The sequence below is a fragment of the Gadus chalcogrammus genome, chromosome 23 (assembly GCF_026213295.1).
Source record: "Gadus chalcogrammus isolate NIFS_2021 chromosome 23, NIFS_Gcha_1.0, whole genome shotgun sequence".
NCBI classification, from domain to species: Eukaryota; Metazoa; Chordata; class Actinopteri; order Gadiformes; family Gadidae; genus Gadus; species Gadus chalcogrammus.
This window is the reverse complement of record NC_079434.1, coordinates 11,949,152-11,970,093: the sequence shown is the minus strand read 5'-3', so window position 1 is coordinate 11,970,093 and position 20,942 is coordinate 11,949,152. Positions and strand designations below refer to the sequence as shown.

General features: G+C 44.2%; 1 long non-coding RNA gene across 2 annotated transcripts in view; it reads right to left on the bottom strand.

Moving 5' to 3' along the window:
* Positions 1 to 6,656: 6,656 nt before the first annotated feature.
* The window catches only part of LOC130377336 (uncharacterized), a 14,466-nt gene continuing 180 nt past the window's right edge, over positions 6,657 to 20,942 (bottom strand). The window contains exons 2-3 of one of the 2 annotated variants that reach the window (XR_008894148.1): positions 20,843 to 20,934; positions 6,657 to 7,090 (exon numbers count right to left, since the gene is read on the bottom strand). This is a non-coding gene — a long non-coding RNA (uncharacterized LOC130377336). The remainder of the gene's footprint in view (positions 7,091 to 20,842; positions 20,935 to 20,942) is intronic. The other variant, XR_008894147.1, reaches the window with a different exon arrangement.

The window sequence follows — 20,942 nt, the reverse complement described above, 5'->3', positions numbered from 1 at the left end:
TGAGAGACTTATGGAGGCACGGATCCCTTGGGATCGATAGATTAGAGAGAGAGCGGATCTGGAGCACGGGATAGACGCTAGTGTAGCAGGAAACAACAACAAACGCGAAGGAGAAAAAAAAAAAGAGAAAGACGATAATGAATGACAGCCATAGCAACACATGGCACGCCGTCCCCTGCCCTGCAGCCATCATTATTCGTCTGTCTAATATGGGTCACGAACAAATCCAGCAGAAGGGATGCCGTCTCGTGTTTTCCAGATGTTTGGCTCATTTTTTTCCGAGGCTTCTCTAGGGTTTTTTCCCCCCTCCCCGAAAGAATGATTAAACAATGACACAAGGCAATGTTTTATTCTGACATCATTTTGGGGGTTTTTCCCTCGTCGATTAGAACTTGCGCTTTTAATATTTCTAACAAACGGCATCTCTGGTCATCACTTAACAAAATTCACTTCAAAAGCAAAAGAGATAATGTCATTTCTGTAGCGGCGGTGCTCAGTCCTTGGCTAGCTGGTCTGCTCAACAATTAACACAGAGACCCTTTGGGTGGCCGCTGTGTTCAGGAGCAGTTTCCCAGTGACACAATGACCATTCTCCCCTCATTAATGTGTCAGAGTAATGGCCTCCACACTCGTTCTGGCCACCCATGCTGACCAGTTCTCGCTCTGAAAAAAAACCAAAAAAACACTGCGATGCTTTTGAATGAAAATGTCCAACATATGGACTGCTTTACGATGATCTGAAACTAATCACGGCGGCCATACTAAAACAGTTCAGGCCGTAAATAGCCATCCCTGAATCACCGCCAGAGGGTCGTCTCCCGGCCTCTGTCGCCTCGTCCTGAGCGCCGTCCTCCGCCCCATCTCCGGACTTGTCCCCCTTGTTACCGTGGCGACCCGTTTTCCGTAGCGGTTTTTACATTTTATATTCTTGACACCAAGGTGAGCCTCTCAAGACTGCTGCCAAATGAGACCACGATGCAGGCGTGGGAGGAGGAGGGGTGCTTGGGGGGGCCATAGTCCCGGCTCATTCATCACGCTCTTTCAATTAAACCCATCCAAGAAATGATTAAATAATCATTTTCATTAGCGAGCCGCGTAATGGAAGCATATATTCTCATTATGGAGGACGCTGGTCAGCGGGCTGCGATCGTGCCGGCCAGCGTGGAGCCAGACCCCCCATGCCTGCGTCGCGTCTGGGTCCAATTTGGCATCGGCCCCGAGTGGCTCACCTTGGCTTCAGCTGGGGGGGCGAGAGAGCTGGGACAAGGGTGATGGGAGGGGTGTGACTGGGTGGGGGGGTGTTGTCAGTACTCATTCAACTAGAACATGATTTAAATGCAAAGCAAGAAAATAAATATATTTGAGTGGGGGAGATAGGGGTTAAGTGGGTGGAGGGGGGGGGGGGGGGAGGTATGGGGGAAGGGGAGGGGTCACACTAGGGAACGTGCCGCACAACGCCCAGATCTAATGTCACTTTGCAGACAAAGAAGGGAGGGCGGTGAGGAAGCACAGGTTCATTCACGGACCATAGGGGGGGGGGGGGGGGGGGGGGGGGGGTGTGTGTGTGTGTGTGTGTGTGTGTGTGTGTGTGTGTGTGTGTGTGTGTGTGTGTGTGTGTGTGTGTGTGTGTGTGTGTGTGTGTGTGTGTGTGTGTGTGTGTGTGTGTGTGTGTGTGTGTGTGTGTTATAGAAAAATATAAATATCAGCCGTCTAACTGCAGCAGCGAGCGTTTAGATGGGGAACGGAGATGGAAAAGAGAAGAGAGCTTCTCTGGTCGGCCTCTGTTGACAAAGACAAATACAGAGGTGCACAGACCCTGCAATTTTCTTCCCGCAAAAGATAGATATAAACAAACCAATTTCTAGTAAGTTTGGATCCGTCGTGAACTTAGTGTTATAAGCCCTCATCTTTGTTTTTGGAGTCTGGCAAACAAAAGGTCCTTGAAACTATTTCTTGGACTTTGGTTGACAAGGACAAGAAAATAAAAAAACTACAACCATGCCAATTCATGGCCCCAGCCTTCTCTCTTTGTCTCCTCATATTATTCCATCCCACACCCACACACACACCCACACCCACAAAGTACCTCAGCTTAACGCGTCCCGGTTAGAGCGGGCCTGGGTTAACTAGCTGCCATTATGCGACGGGGAGCTGGAGTGTTGAACGGAGGTGACCCCGGCTGGCTCCCCAGCTTCCCCGTGCTATGGCTGCACACGGACGGTTAATTGATGTCACAGGGGACCGCTGATCAAAGACGCTCCGAACCAGCCAGACACAGCTTCCACAGCGATGCCTCCACCCCGATTCTATTAGCCAGGGGCCTTTGTGCGCGCCTGGGGGTACAGTTGAGTGGCCCGGGAGGGTAAGGTATGGAGGGATGGACGGAGAGGAAGATTGGATGGTTGAACACAGGAGAAAGGGGGAGGGGGGAGGAAGGGGAAGGGGGGAGAAAGGGGGAGGGGGGAGGAAGGGCTGTTATTATTATGATTATTCTTATAACCATCCTTCATTTTCTTCTTCTCGTATTCAAAACAGCCCCCCCTCCCTCGTGCCCCGCCCTTATCCTTCCACAGTAATTAGCCCCTGTCGTGCACCGAGACCGACAGACTGAGATGTACACACAGACACACACCCCGGAGCTGCTACCGTATCTGCGGCTTAAAGTGCCAGCATTCTGACAGCCATCAGCAGAAATAGACGCAAATCTTATTTACCTCTCTGGAATTTTCTCCCCCCCAACCCCAAATCCTCATCCGTATTTATGCCTCTCTCTCTCTCTCTCTCTCTCTCTCTCTCTCTCTCTCTCTCTCTCTCTCTCTCTCTCTCTCTCTCTCTCTCTCTCTCTCTCTCTCTCCTCTCTCTCTCTCTCTCTCTCTCTCTCTCTCTCTCTCTCTCTCTCTCTCTCTCTCTCTCTCTCTCTCTCTCTCTCTCTCTCTCTCTCTCTCTCTCTCCGTTTCTTCTCAGCTATGATGATTTTTGTGCCAGGCGTAGAGTTTTGCTACAATGACACGTCAGTTGTGTGTTCTTACGGAGGGCTCCTAGACACTAGTCATTTCTATGGGTTTTAAGGGGTAACGCATTGTTTTACGTAGGGTTCATGGGTTTTGGGTATACCCCCATATTGCCTTTTGACTCACAACTGGGGGCTGAATGTCATGCATCTTTAGGCGCCGATAGAAGCATCTGAAGAGGTGTGAAGGTTGTGGGTGGGCTGTGTGTCTGGTCTGAAGAGACCAGAAAAGAGGCAAGACGTGCTAAAGTGCTGCTGAACCTTGACATTTGTCTTTCAGCTAGCCCTTCCTCTGATGGGCTGATCCCATTATGAATACACAATGTGCTAATGAGCCGATGCTCTTGCAAGCAATCAATGTCTATGCTCGGTATCTCGCGGGTTGTACAGCAAAAGCATCTCAAGAGAGCCGAAAAATAGGTGGGCACGTACCATGTGGGAGATACTTCAATTCAAATTTGATTGATATGCTAATCAAATAACCTGCTTCAAATATAATTATCAATTAGCATGAATACATCTAATTTGTATTTTACTACTCGGCCTCTCAGAGATAAGAGTCCTTCTTTCAGACAACGCGGTGTGTCCTCAAAGTAAGAATCCCCGCCACGCTTCCTAGCATGAATCAAGCCCTCCCTGTTATGTGGCGTTGTTAGGCTGTAATATCGTAATTCTGGCGGGAAGCCTGGAATAATTAGCGTGGCCCTGGGTCTGAGTCGCTGTTTGCCGGGCTCACAAAACAACTCCTCTCAGGCTCTTTGGACGCCAATTAACTCGCACAGCAACACAAATGATCTGGTAGCAGCTCCGAGCTGTAATCTCATCACGGATTGTGAGTGGTGTAGCGCGGCTCATTTCTGCACATGGCCTAATGGTTTGGCTTTTGATGGCTTCCACGACATGCCTAAAACAGAGTTGTCTTAGGAGCGTTCATAGCGTTTGGCGTTAGAAACACATTTTGACGTGTTCTGCTATAGGCCTAAGGGTTCTCATCCAGGGCTGGCTTGTTATAAAAAGGCACTTGCCAAAGGCCAAACTGACAAAATAATTACTCTGGGAATGTGCAAGCAACAGTGAACTAAAATCAGCCATTTTAGCATAGCGTGATGCCCATATTCCAATACAAGAGGGGAAGATTTTGAATCGGAAAATTGCAAACACACCTTAATTTCCCTCATAGTCCCCTCATCATGTCAATGTGATCGGACATGACTGTTGAGTAAGAAAAACCTTCCTATTGTTGTTGTATCCCCTGTGCTTTAAGGCCAACACACTGTGCATGGCAACAGAGCAAGAAAGAGATGGAGAGAGAGAGGCTGGTAGAGCCAGTTTCACTTTACAGAGGCGAGAGAGAGAGAAACGCATCATCCCATCACTCTTGCGTGGTGAGATTTCCCCGTAGTGGGTCTGCTTGATGAAGAGCCAGCTCCCCTCCCTGTTATTTCACTGTGTGCCGGCCAAGCGTCCACATGCATGAGCCCAGTCATCAGTCAGCCGGCACTACAGGTCTGTCACTTTTTATTTGGTTAGTTTTTATCCCACATCCCTCTCTTCTAAACTCTACTCTGTGCTCCTGGTGGATATGGGATTTCGGTTTAGTTCATAGTTTATTTGTTTGTTTATGCGTTTACAAGGTATGCACGGTTTTCAGCGTAGCCATTGTCAAAGGAAACACAACTAGATATTTTTAAACCAGAAGCCCATTTAAAGGCGATGAATACATTCTGACTGAGCAGGTCAAGCCTTAGTTGCAACGATACTTCCGACGGGGAAACTATTTGACACGAGAGACGAGACACCGCAGAAAAGCCAGCCCTTTAATTAACGTGAACTTGCCTTCACACGTGGAAAACCAAACAAATAAACACCAGTACAGTGGAGGATAGTAACATGGGGATGAGGGAATAAATGAGCCCATCAAAATAGCCACGAGCACTATAGCACATGTCGTGTGCTAGTGGCGCCTAGCAACCAATGTGGGCTGATACATGTGTGCATGCTGATGGCTCGTGAAATGTTTTGACTATTTCGGTCTCTGATTTTCTCTCTAGTCATCTGCAAGGAAAGAATAGGATAATAAAGTGTACTGTTCATGGGAATATATAGCAATAGAGGATATATTACAGCATATATATATATACTGTATATATAGGTTAACCTTCATCGTTCATTGGATGGTCATTTGTAATTGCTCCTTCTCACAGGTGGTAATAATACATTAGTATAAGAATGTCCCCACTCGCTGCTGTGCTTTAACATCACAAGGTTACCATCTCCAGGGTGCTTACCACACACACACAGACAGAGACCCACTTTGTTTTCCAAAGATAGAGAACCAAAACCAACGGATCCGTTACCATGTGGGTGGTTGAGGGGTAGGAGTCTTCTGATAGGATATTGTGGTCGCTGCTCTCCCACCACTTCAAAGAGTGAATTAATGATATTAGCCGGTCAATGGAGAGAGGGACTAAAGGGAAAATGTCAGAGGAGCTAATCATAGGCCGGGATAACGAGACAATAACGAGGTAGTCTCGGGGACAATGATTCATTGCGTAACCTTTTGGACTCCCAGAGCTTTCTGCCCTTTCAGACCGTCCTCTCATCCTGTTGGATGACTGTTGGACAGCCCCCAGAACCTTCTAAGGATTGCAACAGAAATGAATTCATGAGACATCAAAGAGAGGGGAGGAAATAAATGAAGAAATGAAATCGATAATAGCTCTATGGTGATTCTCTGGTCACGCGTGGTGGGATTTCACAATGTTGTGTGTGTGAGTTTAAAATATAATTGAACAATTTAAAAGGAGAATTTGGGCGATATATTTTGGTTAGGAAAATGTCAACCTGCACTCAACAAGTTAAGTTAAGTTAAAAATGTATTTGCATTGCCCTTTGCCAAGTTTACACACTGTCAAATGTCTTCCTGTCACCTTCTAATAATAGCATAGATGGTACGTTCTTACTTTAAGTCCTCTGTGGTTAAACTCGTGTAATGCAATAGAGAAGAAGGAACCATTAAAATAGGTGCATAAGACATCACCTTTCAAATATGCTAATAAAACAGCACAACAAGGTATTGAATAAATGTATAAGTTGAAGCATGACAGTGTTTCATGTACAGTTTAAAAGTTAAGCATAAGCCTGCAAGGTGCCATTTCTGTCAAACTTGTTAAACATTTCCTTCGGCAAATATACTTTCCTGAAGCGGAACAACAACACGTATTAACTGAAGCTCCATGTTAATCAATGCATATTTACTCCCATTACAGGCGTTCGGTTTCATTGCACTCTTTCAAGACTGAATGCACTACTTAAGGGCATTAAGTTGAATTCAGTGTGTTGCGCTGCATTTTATTCATCAACACAATGAATTCGGGGCACAAGGGAAAAGCCACAAAACGAGTGCTGTACACACACACACACACACACACACACACACACACACACACACACACACACACACACACACACACACACACACACACACACACACACACACACACACACACACACACACACACACACACCTACCACTACAAGCTACAGGGCTGGGCCGGCAAAGCCTCTGTGCTAAAACGTCTGCCTTTTGCAACCTTTATTTAGTCTTGATATCTTAATTTGCTAATAGATGTACTGAACAGTAATAACAAAAGATTTTTCCCATTCATACGGACGAAACAGAAAGAATTATGTGAAATCCCTCAACCGCCTGTTGACTGAGAGAGAAAAAAAAAGAAAAACAACATGGCGGACGGCATGTTTTCCTTTAAGTAAGACTTCTAGCGCTTCTCCCTTTGGGATGTGGCTCGCCGCGTTTCATCAGAGTCGCTAATTATTCATGTTAAAGCCACCCACTCTTGCGTAAGAAAAGAGTAAAAAAAAAAACAACCGCAAAGAAAAAACAAAGAAAAACAAAGGAATCACAAGCGCGAGATTACCGCTAGGTCGTGGCCACGCTCGAGAGGCGTAGAGAAAGTGCCATATGTCTGGATTTCCTCGCTTCTGGCTGATTAGAAGACTTCTGCTTCTTCTCCGGGGGGACATGGGCGGCCGCTGTTTAAGTGGAGTGGATCTCGGCTGCTGAGAACAAAAGAGTGCAGGATGACCTTGTAGTAATAATCCTCATTACACAACCAATCCCCAGCCCCCCCCCCCCCCAACACACACACACACACACACACACACACACACACACACACTGCTAATTCACCACAGTGTTTCTTTTCGTACTAGTATGTCTTTTTCTAAGAGATTTCCACCGTTCTCTGCCCGCTATTAGACTGCGCTCAAATTGTTCTAGTTCAATTACTCCCTTGAAAGTGCATGTTGTCCTGTGATTTAACACGTGCTTATTACGTTAACAAGCAGTGACAGCGTTGTGGATCTGGCGCCGTGTAAAGAGCTCACAAGCGCCCGTTTTAGTCGTGTTTACTCTGCGACTCCACGTACTGCGAAACAACAGAAGACTTGCGAAACAAATCGGCTTTTCAAATGTCTAACTTTAACGTCGATGTGATACACAAGCATCGGTATGGACTTGTATGTTAACAAACCAATAACCAAGTTCATACATTTACATTTCAAGCGTGAAATGGTAAGCCAATGGGAAGTCGCTGGAACGAAACACAACAGCAGGGATAAACCTAACTTTTAGCTTTCGGCTTTCCAGGAATTGAGTGACAATGTGTGAGGTAAAATGGCTGAACAGATGGAAAACTACAGGCTATAATAATCTATTTCTTCTGAATGGTCTCAAGCACCATTTTACTTATTCTCCAATCAACCTCTGCGTTATTCTTTTTTTGCCCATAATAACCAGCTATGTTTGGCTCCCAGCTGTTGATGTTCCTTTGGAACGTGTCAACATGACTAAACTAAAAGTCACGCACACACATAAATAGCAGCGCTGTGTGTCCTGGCGGCTTCGTTAGCTCAGCCTGCCAGTTGTCTTCCAATGACAGATTCATAAGATGCCGTAATGCATGTAATTACATACACAAGCTGCTACTTAAGTTAGCTTGTTTTTAAATAATAACACATATCGTCCGCCCATCTCCTTAAGGTCCAGTGTAGAAAAAACATCAACCCATCCATATCACATCAATGTGGGCTTGATTATGAAGCGCGCTTGCTATAGCCCTTCCATTAATGTGATGTTCTTAAGTGCCGACTAGCGAGCACTGAATCTGACAGCTACCCCGTATCTGTTTGTTTTAAAGAACCATGGTCCCACTTCACTTTTTCCTAATTGCCTGAATTGATTTGTATGCTTTGATTGTCCGACCTAATTTAAAAGACGCTTTGGATAAAAGCTACCGCTAATTGAATGGCCTGCATGCTACGTAATAACATTTCCTTAAAAGAGGAACTTGGCGAGAGATAGACATAAAATGTGCTCTTAAGAGGTGTCCCTATCCACTGAGGTTAGATATTGACAAGGCTATAGGTTGCCATGACAACATTTCCAAACAGTGGAATAAAACTACTCCCACTTTGATTTATTGATCGTAAATGTTCAGGGTTTACATGTTCACAGCTGTGTGAAGATGAGGAAAGGTGTGAGATTATCTACTAAGTGCATTCTATTACAGGCCTCAAAGAAGAATCGCACTTAGTACACAACAGAGACAAAATTCATCTGACAGTCACACAATAGAGTTCACTCATATTCCTTCTATTCAGTAGACAACTGTCACCATATGAAGAAACAAGGCTCAGATTAGCCCCTCTGTTTTCCCGCAGGTGGGAATCCATTGGCCAGTTGTCTGTTGGAGATGGGATTAACAAGGTAACAGGATTATTGCGACAGGAGTTTCTATCTTATTTTAGCCAAGTTGTTGCCATTCTTTTTTGGTTGTCTTTGGCTAAGCATCAATGTACCTAGGTGAGTGGGTGAGTGAGTGAGTGAGTGAGTGAGTGAGTGAGTGAGTGAGTGAGTGAGTGAGTGAGTGAGTGAGTGAGTGAGTGAGTGAGTGAGTGAGTGAGTGAGTGAGTGAGTGAGTGAGTGAGTGAGTGAGTGAGTGAGTGAGTGAGTGAGTGAGTGAGTGAGTGAGTGAGTGAGTGAGTGAGTGAGTGAGTGAGTGAGTGAGTGAGTGAGTGAGTGAGTGAGTGAGTGAGTGAGTGAGAGAGTGAGTGAGTGAGAGAGTGAGTGAGTGAGTGAGAGAGAGGGAGAGAGAGAAAGAAGCGTGCAATCATTCCCATTAAACACCAAATCTCATAGACCCATCCATCAATTTTGTGGTTGTTTTTCTTGGTTGTTAGTCTCTTTTCCTTTTCTCCAACCCGAGAATTTTAATTCAGCAGTATCAACAACATCCATTCAACACAGGTTAACAATGAGCCAACAATGCCAGTGTAGCATGAATACGGCACACTTGGCACAGATATTCCCTCCTGAATGATTTCCCGTGTCTATGTTTACCTGTTTATTTTTATTCTCATTGTACTTAGCACTTGGACTGCTAGCGGAAGTGTCTAACTGGGGGGGGGAAGCCACACTATCCATGTCTATTCAAGTCCCGTCCCTACAGCGCGTTGACTCCTGTTACTGTGTGGATGAATAAAAAACAAAAGTGTTCACCGTCAAACCTTGTTCGGAAAGGGCCACTGCACCTCTATAGTCAATGGTATATATATAGACATTTCCTGTGCAAATACATTGTGATGAAGGTGTTGAGGAAGGAAGAGGGAAATACATAACCAAAGAATTCCTTCTTTCCATGATCTTGAGGCCATCAAACCGTCTGATCTCCTCTCACTAACGGAAATGAGGGAGTCACTCTGAACACTGTACTGTCAATTTACCTCAGTCACTTTGAACCTAGCCATTTCGCTTAGTTTACATCAGTATGAGGAGAGTAGCGTGTAACAGAGACAGTATGTCTCTGTTATGTCTCTCTCACATGTGCGTACATGTGGACGGGCACCAAACCACAGACGTGTCCCCCTTCTGCATCTCCCATCGTGCACTGTTTTGTTGCAGCTCAATTAAATTGGGACTGCCTGCAAACATCATGATTACATTGGGGGTTGGCCGACAAATGTGTTGAGGAACCGAGTCTGAAATGCGTTCGCTCCGGCCAACAGCGATTCACAACACGTAGTCACCTAGATATTGTGGATATCATATAAATGCACGATTAAAGGATAAAAATATATTTTGTGATTGGACTAAAATGATGACCAGTTAAAGTGTGCAGAGTGCAACAGAAACAGGGTTTAATATAACAGTTTATACAGCAAAAACAAAATTATCTTTTTTCAAAAGAGTGTTTCTTCGATTGGAGTGTTTTCAAGATCAGACAGGTGAGTAGTACATTGTCAACAGTGCCACTAACTTGCCAGTTTTCTAATTAGGTCCCTGCACCCATCCCCATCGCACCACGACATTCAAAGCCACGCCCCCACCCATCTATCAAACTACAGACAGAGCCACGCCCCCACCTATCTATCAAACTACAGACAGAGCCACGCCCCCTCCTATCTCTCCCCTACGGACAGAGCCACGCCCCCTCCTATCTCTCCAATAGACAGAGCCACACCCGACCTATCTCTCAACTAGCCAAGCCGAATCCTACCGCTCCACTACAGTTTTCACCTGCAACTCCAAACTCGTCTCTACATGATTGACAGACATGGTTGTCACTACAGAACTCATTGGGAAACACACATTCAGTTTATTCTAGTTATGAGAGGAATGGATGTCGTAGCTATTGGTTCTGTCATTCAAAAGAAAGAAAACACAATTAATGGCTATTAGCAAAGTGACACGAAAGCTAATGTCAGAATCATTATCTCCCATGCAAAATTGCGTGCATTTATTTCGGGAAGGTAAATGTCTAGAGGAAAATATTTGTAGTGAAAGCTTATTATCTGGGATGGCATGTTACTGATAGTCTAAAATAAATGGCCTTAAAGGTCATAATAAGACAGAATAATCATCTTTACTAGATTGGTATTTGGGAGCGTTAAGGGGCGTCAAATTATTCCGGAGAAGGTGTTCCAAAACATAATCAAACATTTATACGTAAAAAGGTGGGTTGTATCGGATTTGAGTACACCCGTACCACCCGACCAAATGTACCACCCAACGAGCTAAATAATACAAGTTTTTTTGAAAACGTACATGTCCCTCTAAGCAGCATGTACATCTTGTATGGACAACACAGGCTCATTGCCAACAAACCATATCTAACTTATGACCAATGGGCCTGTTGTGTTGTCTCATTAATATCCATGCATGGCCTCCTTCCAAAGGTCATGCATATTTTCAATCGCTAAATAGCCAATATACACAGCAGCCAAATGTCTCCTTTTCTCTGGCTTTGACGTGCCTCAGAAACTCCCGATAATGGGCTGTTTTTTCCCCCGCATGTGTTTGCGAGACAACAACAAACATTATTTATTTAGCCTGCGTGGCGGGTGTTGTGACCTAAATAAATCAGGGTTTCGTTTGCCTTTCGCTCAGTGTGCCGACAACACGCGCCCAAACGGCGCATGCGGTTGACGCCCTTTGAACTATTCCTCCCAGACCTTCCGGCTGGTTATAATGTATTCATTCTTTTTGAAAGATGGGGGCGACTCATTATCACCGCGAACATCAACGCGTCGCAAAGTTTTTGCCTGCGACGAGCCGTCAAGAGTCTCAACATCGCACTTCAGGCTTCACAGGGCCTGTCAAATGGGAGGGCCTTTAAATAGAGGGTCTGACACTTTTCAGGATGGCTTTCCAAAATACAGAACCAAACTCTCTTCCACCCCCCCCCCCCCCCCCTAACCCTCCCCATAAAAACGGATAAATTATGTAAGCCCTCTTTGAACGTTTCGGAGCAGAGGTCTGTATCCCACATGCCCACCCCTCTTCCGCTCCCAGCAGACGAGACATCAATTGAAACGACGCGCGCTGTCAAAGTACAATGGAGGTAAAATTGAGGTTAGCCCCCACATCCATACGCCGTTATCACTCTCGCCGAGCCGTGCAGACTGGTATCTTCTACTTGTTATTTAAAAACCAAAGAAGGGCTTTGGGAGATAACACAGACTCGTGGGGAGGTGAGGGATGAGTCCGTTGCGTTGGATCTGCATTTGAAAAACTTGGAGAACATCAGACGATGTTTGGAACGCGACGGGGGGGGTGGAAAAATATATTTTCTTTTTTCAGAAGGGCGTCATGTGCTACCAGCCTGTTTGATGTTTCTGGTACTTTCACATTTACGGGGACATAAATATTGACTTACTTACCACTTACTTTGTACCGCGACTACAGACGTATTTTCCACACGAGTCTGTTGCAGGGGATACCAAATTAAAAGAGCGAAAATGTAGCGAAAACAGGGCTAACATAAGGAGTTTGCAAAAATAAATGCACTGAACCTGATTGAAATCCTGTGTATAAAAAGGGAAGAAAATAAAAGCTGCACATTAGAAACGCATTCAAAGCATCTCTAATGGCTTCTTTAGCACAACATTCCACAACCTATTAGTTTTACTGCTAATCACTTTTCTCCTTCCCGCTGTTGCCTTGATTGACCCTTTTTTTTTTTATCCGTGGCAGGAGTCTCCCGCTATTTCATTGTGTTTTGTTTCCATCTCGTCGTTCGCTCCAAGGCAAAACAGAGAGATAATTGAAATGCATCCAACAGGCATTCTGATAAGTTATAATGTAGACCTAGTCCTATTTTTTTGTGAAATGAGATTTCCCCCAGTGAATGGTCCTTTTATGCACAAATACAGCAAATGTCTAAAATATCATCATTACAATTAATAGATATGTGTACACCAAGTGTGTGCTTGCATGCAAACGCGTGTGTATGCGTGTGGTGGATTTCTGTTGTTACAATGGCAACACCTCAGGAGTGAATCCAGTTAATATTACAGAGATTCATCACGATAAAATTATTTTCTCATAATTTCTTATCGAGGATTGTGTTCGAGAATCAATGCATAATCTGCGGCCTGCGTACGCCACAAAACCACAGACAACCAAAACAAACAATCCAATCGAAATCTGCGGTAAGTGAAATGACTCATCTAGACTGTTGTGTGTGTGCCACCAAATGCTTTGCACCGATGAGATTATTCCCCATGATCCAATAAAGAGAATATAGTGATGTTTATGCTCACAGAGAGCCGAGTAAACATGGGGAAATGCTGATGATGGCAACCAGCCTCTGTGTGTATCGAGTGGGTGGAGCGCTATTAAGATTAAGAAAATTCAGGAAGAATAAGGATTTTACATCCACACACACACACACACACACACACACACATCGCTGTGTATCGAAATAAAAATAAAAATACGAAAAACAACATAAAACAAGTATAGAGCTAACAATCTTGAATGGTTAATGGAAAAAAACAATGAAGAAGTTGTTCTCCGGTGACTTTACTGGATGCAATGCACACAACAACTGAAGAATGTAAAAGTCCTGGTGCAGTTTAAATGGGTCAGATGACTGATGTAAGATCGCTGGCATCTGTAAACCCCTCTCCCCCCCCCCCCCAAAAGGAGAGCTGAAGGGGGCCCAAGAAGACCCAATATACGGAAACAGTTCAAAGAGCTGCAGAGGAATCCCAATTGGAAACACTCTGGCTCCATCGCCATCACGGTGTCATCGTACGTGCGTGGATTCATAAGGTTGATCATGTCCATGCATACCGCAGCAGCCGTTGCATGTGTCCAGCAGATGCAGGGGAGGAAGAGACACCTGATGCATGACAGGGTACAGTTTTGACACTACAGTTGTGTGCTGACACACACACACACACGCGCGCACACACACACACACACACACACACACACACACAAACACACACACAGTGGTCATGTGCATACTATTATTTACTTGGAATGGAGCCGTTTCATTCATTTATTCTTTCTGAGTGGTTTGTGGTTCTATTTCAGGCTCTGCTTAACAGTCAGGGTCAATGGGGAGTCCCACTCTCGCACGCTCGTACACTCGTGCACAGCGCACACACAGAGGAAACTTGCCTCCCCACACAACAATTTAAATATACACTTTAAAACTTGTGGATTACTTGAATAGGGTAACAGGCCTTTTAAGATGATCTGGAAAATTGCCCGTGTTGCAGGAAAGACTTGTTGTTTTGGACGTATTGGCTTCATTTCTCCTAATACGGTTACAATGTTCCGTAAGAACCCATTTCTTCTATTTCCCCAATTGCTTTCATTATTGTGTTCAGTAGTGTGACCCAGAGGGAAATCAATGGCATAGTAAACAACAACAAAAAAAAACATCTCACAGCATTAACACAATAAAACCACAATCCAGAGAAATTAAAGGTTTCCAAACAGATGGTCTCATTTTATGCTAATGATATGATGCAAAAATCCCGCAGGCATGATGCATATTTTTTTTATCCTAATTGGCGGAGAATGGAAGTTGAAGGGATGAGGGGCGGGGGACTGGGTGCCAGACAAGGCAGGTGTAAAAGGTAGCGCCACTTTTTTTCCCCCTCCGTTTTGTCACATCCTGAGAGATTTTTATTTACTGTTATTTCCGCCCGGGGCCTCACCACAGCCATCTGTAAGCCAAGGAGTCAAACCACGATGCCCCGTGTGATCTCACTGCCTCACAAAAGCCTGCTGGACTGAGAACGGAGAATTTCTGTTTCTCTCACAGCGGGCGGCTGCGGCACCAAGGAAGGCAACCGCAGCGGAGGGAAACAAAATAAAAGTACAAAAGAAAAAGAAAACACAAAAACAAAACACAAAACTCTTTCTCTAAAGTACTAGAGCTTTATCCTACGCTATCCTCCTTGATGCCGTTTTATAACCTGGGAATGCCGGGCTGTTAATGAGCACTGGTGTAGTCTGGAGTGCTTGGGGATAATAGGATAGCAGGAAATACGAGGAGAGTTAACCTGCTGCGGTCTCCTAGTCCGCCACCTTTCAGCGGAACACCATAATTCCCTTGTAGTACAGTGCGTTGGGTTAGGGTTTGGTTTTAACATCACAACATAATTAAATTGAAACATATTGTGCCTTATGGATAATTCCCCAATTGCAATCACACACTATTAACGAACTAGAGGGCCCGCATTGCTATTATGCAAAACTTGCAATGTAACAGTGTAACAGCTCCAAGTAAAGGCAAATACAAAATAGATCATATTAAATCATCTGCATGTTCCAAAATGATCTTGTGCAAATGAATTTGCCACGAGACAAAACAAATTCCCTTTCCTTTTTTACACAGAAGTTCAAGCGATATGATGAGCATTAGGCCTGTAGAGCTGGATCAACCACAATAACCATCTCTCATGAGATGCACATATGAAGACAAAAAATCTGCTCAAATCACACCAAGTTACAGGAAAAAGCCCTGTAACTGTAAAAACAGTGCCGTTTGATGTTAAATCCTTCTACCGGAGATCTATCTGAAGGCATGCACTTGATTAGCCCAGTCGAGAATGTATTCCATGTTGCTGGTTTCCGACCGTTCAAAAAAAACGTCTGCATTGTCGGTCATTCGTCATCTGTTCACCACTGGGGCTGGAATTACAGGAAATGAGGGTGAAGGGCGGGATTAACGTTTGGCTCACACACAAACACACACACACACACACACACAAACACCCACACACACACACACACACACACACACACACACACACACAGTTTATATCAATAGCATATGCAGATATGTGCTGCCTTACGTGCTAACCTCTTTGATGTAGAGTGCAATATCGTTTTGAAAATGGGAATGCATCACTCTAAGTGACATTTTATGAAGAACATCCGTTGAGAGCTACAAAATTGTACATTTGCATAGATCGGCTGAGAGTTTCCTGAGCCGGAGCGGCACACATGCGCTACAGCTCAGTCAGTATGCGCTTGGAGAGTAAGTGGTTTTTCTTCCACCGAAGAAAATGTGGTAAAGGGAAAACGAAGCATAAACACAATGGCTGGGTGGATGTGATGATCTGAACTATGGATGTGAATAACTCTAATTTTTCATGGTCGAATAATCAGTGTGTGGTATGAACGAATAATCGATTATTCGATGTGTGCCGACATTCACAAAGGCAGCCATGGATCATCGGCAAGAAATCACTTAATATCTTAAACGCAAAAAAACAACTACCTGCTAAGAAGTTCCAGACAAATTGTCTGTTCAGCCTTCAAACCGAGAGCTGGTAAATTGGCTCGGACGAATTTCAAATTATAAATATGTAGACTTTATGTTGAAAGTATAGACCATCGCGATTCCCATTGAAACAAATGGCGCCGTGATTCGGTCTTCAAAGCGAGAGCTGGTAAATTGCGAATAATGAAAACTGTTATCAGACAACGCGGCTATATGCTATATACCCTAGAGTATCTGTGGTATAAAGGCTGGTACGACTTTCGAATTATAAATAGCTTGGCGGACTAGAATACCTCCCATTGCCAAGTCATAGCTAAGGTCCGTCCTATTTACTGGAGGAGCTAACAACGCCTCCGTTGCATAAGAACCTTACGGGAGGGTAATGATTGTTCCAGGTATTAGTCCAACCCTCAGGCCTTACCAGGGAAACAAAGTTACGGCTTGTGAAAAAAATTATATTTGGATTGTAATAAGCATGAAAATATAAATGAATAGTCCTAATTTATTTTCTTTGGCAAGTGACCATGGTAAAAGCGGGATAATGCCCTTCGAGGTGTCCGACATTAGTTCCGTCGGTTAATTCTTGTTTATATGAAAGGGAAAAAAGGTTAACTGTCCAAATGTTAAAAATCGGCTTTGAACCTCGGGAACAAATGATCGAAAAATCAAGTATTCTGACCCATCCCTATTCTGAACACACTCAGATAATGTCCACATTGTAAATAAAAGATGGTGACCGAAGCTCATTGCCAGGTCTCCTAGGATATGTAAGGTATTTAGATATATACAGTCTAAAAATATAAGTTTGGTCAAACACAAAGGAAACGTAGATGTCAGAGCTGGAAGATGTGCCGATTATTAAAGTACAATGATTTCCGTTCAAGGATCTTGATATATCATTCCTACGGTTGATATACAATAGGAGCAGGCTAGTTTGTGACTCGTTCATGTTCTTTGTATTTGATTTCCATTTGAGACTGGGCTGATGCAATAAGCCTTTATCAGAGAGGTGTAACAGTAAGGCAGAAAGCCGGTGTGGTTGATTATGGGTCTGTCCGCATGCCAGTGCCCGTACAGCCTGACATCGCCAGACCAATTCTCAAATGCATATTAGTCTGGAAGCTCTCAGTTCATTTTCAATTTCCGAGGGACATTACCAACGGGCGCGCACCCAAATGCCTCTGAATGCGATAGACCGGCAACCCGAGCAATGAAACATGCGAGACATCTGAGCGGCCATCTTGGTTGTTGAAATGCCCCAACGGTTGGGCTATGGTGATAACCGCAATATAACAACTAATAAACAGGCTGGGGCAAAAATTTATAATAATTGCGGTAATATCGCATACCGCTGCCTTGGGCCACCTTACATTACCTCTCCCCTACTATTCCACCTCTGTGATATTGGCATGATAGCATATGAAAGTTCATCTTTACATTTATTGTGCCTGTGCTTCACAAAGTCAAATATAACAGTCAAATCCTTACAGCACGAAATAGCATGAAATAATAAATGATATGTCATAATAATCTGATAAGATAGTTTGCGCTCACATTAATGTACTCGCATTAATCAAAACATAATGTTAACGCCCCCCAGAAAAAAATACAGATTCCAGATGGTTTGGATTGAATCTAACAAGCAACAGATGAAAGTAATAACGTTGTTCTTCTTCTTTGAAACATATAAACTTGGTGTCAAGTTAATGACGATTTAGGTTATCGAAGCAGACGGGCAAATGTGGCAACAGATTCAGAAACAACATTTGGCGGAGGCCATTGACTCAACCCATTTTCATTAAAACGCTCTCCCAAATCTAATTTCAGCTGTTCCTCCAATGGAGTTATTGTATCAAGCCGAGCTTTAGCACCAGCCCGGGCAGCCACTCTGCCTTTAATTGTTGATGTACTTCATGTATTCAAGCCCTTCATGCTTAGGGGCAGAGATACGTTTGCCAATAATCTCTTTCCATGAGGGGAAAATTAAAAGGGAATTACTAGCGCTAGCCTACCCTGGCTAGCGAGAGCGCTAAACTCAGTGAAAAGAGCAGGCAAACACAAAAGAGGCCACGGCATGGGAGATGATTAATAGTGAACTCCATTATTGAAAGGCCTCACTCACACGTTGTATTTCTGTCTCTCCGGGGATGAGGGAAAAACGACCGTCAAATCTCTCTCTCTCCGCAGGTTTCACATTTCCTCCTCTTCTTCATTTTTTTTTATGACCAGACATTTACTCATAACACGGTAGCAGAGCAAAACAGCACCCAAGGGTCCTGCAGCACCGAGCGATGGATGCTGAAATACACCAAACCGTGTCTCCGATTAACCCCAAAAGCATCTTACTCATTTTGTGTCCCATCCCTCAATGGAATAAAGAATATAAAGTTTCCTATAAATGAGACCGAGGAAAATGTCGAGAAGGAACCGAAGAGAGCCCGTAACCGACAGCAACACAGTCTTGCCTTCATAGGTCATTCTCCCTACAGGAAGTTACCTCCTGCGTCCTGTTTATGCCCACCAACCCCATGACCCCTTCACCACGGACAGCTAGTTATTTATATATCATTTTGCCATCAATCATTCACGTCTAAGCATCGAGGCAACAGGTCAAATCACCTTTATATTTTTTTTTTGGGGGCACGATTATTTTCATTTGAAAGCACAACTCAAAATGTTCCCCTAAAAAGAAATAGCTGTCGGGCGCCGCAGCCCCGTAAATAAGCTAGGACCGGCTAATTAGATTGACAGCTCAAAATGGCATTTTGAAAGCTTTTTTGGGGGGGTGGATGGGGGCCATAACGGAGTGGAGATGGATGTGGAGTGGACCTGAACACCGCTCATTAAACAGCAGGGGTGAAAAGCTCTCAGCAGGCCCTCCACTGCATGGCCGAGCAGCCCCGAATCACCTCCAGCACCCACCACCCGCGCGCCACCGGGGTGAGAGAATCTCCCGCTTAAACGGAGCCGCTCCAGTCAGAGGCGCTTTGTAATTCTGAAGAGCCGCCATTGTGCCGAATAACAAGTCGCCCGCGCCGTTGCCAAGGTCACCGTGAGAAATAGTCGTCGACGCCTCACTCTTGGTTGACTGGCGTTGGATTGTAAGTGTGGTTGGCTTTGTGTATGGATGGATAGACCGAGATGACAGATGGATAGATGGGAGAGATAGATGCAGACAGACAGAATGACTGACAGAGAGATTGATTTGATAGACAGAGACGTGGACAGACATACAGACGGATCGATAGACTGATAGACAGATGGAGGGATAGTTAGAAAGAGCTTGAATGTGATCGCATGTTGGATCACAATCGTGTTAAGGCACCTAAAAGCATATCTAGAAAAGTGATGACGTCTATATGATCGCCATGAAGCTAAATCACAGAATCTGCTTTCTTAACAGTCAATGATATAGTGAAACTAATCATTTCTACATCCAGCCTCTGCAATCAAACAAACGTACTACCTCAACGAGTGGTGACTACAGAACTGGCCTTGTCAAACTGAGCACCCTGTCTGAGCGAACAAGCTCAGAGTTAAAGAGCTGTAACCTGTTCACTGTAACCTTTATGAGTCCCAGTTGGTCTTATTAAGAACACAGTTAGTTGGTTCCCTCGAGTCTTATCAGGGTTTACATTATAAATGAATATGCTGTACCCAGCGTCCGAGTGTAATTTGTCATTAGACCTGTGTAGGGCCTGCTTTATCCCCCGTTTAATTCTCCATGCAGATTGCGTGGGGTCGCGACCTCACAGGATGTTTCAGGCTTGCTGAGAACAAGCGCGACTGCCTTCATAATCATTCTGTAAATAGGCTGAGGTAAATTAAAGAGTATTCTCAGAGTGCAATTAAATTAATGTTATTATACTTTCATTCTTTACCTGAATTAAGTGGCTGGGGCTGACAGATTACTTTCTTAGGGCTTCCCTGAATCGTTCGAGAGAGAGAGCCACCACCGCATGAGCTAATTAGCTCCTCAGCTCGGTATCCATAACCCAAAGAACTCCCTCCAGATCACCGTTTGGAACCACAATAAAGCATTTTTTAGAAGGGCCATTATTTCTATTTCCTATGCAATTTCTATAATTTGTTTTGAAAAAACTGGAGAAGAACATAACCAATTGCAATGAAGTGGGAGGCTGCAGGAATTGGTCAGAAATAAAAAAGAGTTTGTTGGCAGGGTTGGGTTAGATTTGTTATGAGCCTGACCCCTCATCTGAGGTCGAGGGTACAAAACGACACATCTTGTTAACTTTGATTTAACTTGATATCCCAATCACACAGAGCCAAGCGATGTCTTCCTCCTCTAGAAAGTACAGACTTGTAGCATGTCTGCATATTAAAAGGTATAGAAAAAGCCAACCAAAATGGTTGGCAGAGTATCCAAACACAAAATCAGATTTCCATCAACAACACATAAAACACTCCACAACACAATGCTGATATAATGTCACCAACCAACAGACCCCAGTACAATGAACAAACATGACTCACAACCAGCAGTTCTACTTTAGACCCGTTTCCTGGCTTTCTCCCCTCACAATGTCAGCAAACAAGCCATTAGGGTTAAAGCGCAGTCATCCCATATACGCCTTTATTGGCTGTAGTATGGCTTTTTGACCAGTCAACCGCAATAAGACCACAAGACATGGATTACTCCTGCATGCATATGATCATAAATGATATCACATCATAGACATATGCGAAACATATATGTGCTTACCTTCTAGTGGTACTTTCATGGGTTGTTTTGCAGCAAAATCCTTGAAAAATCCGGTTTGTATCTCGGTGGTTTTGTCCGTGGATGTTTTGACCCTACATTC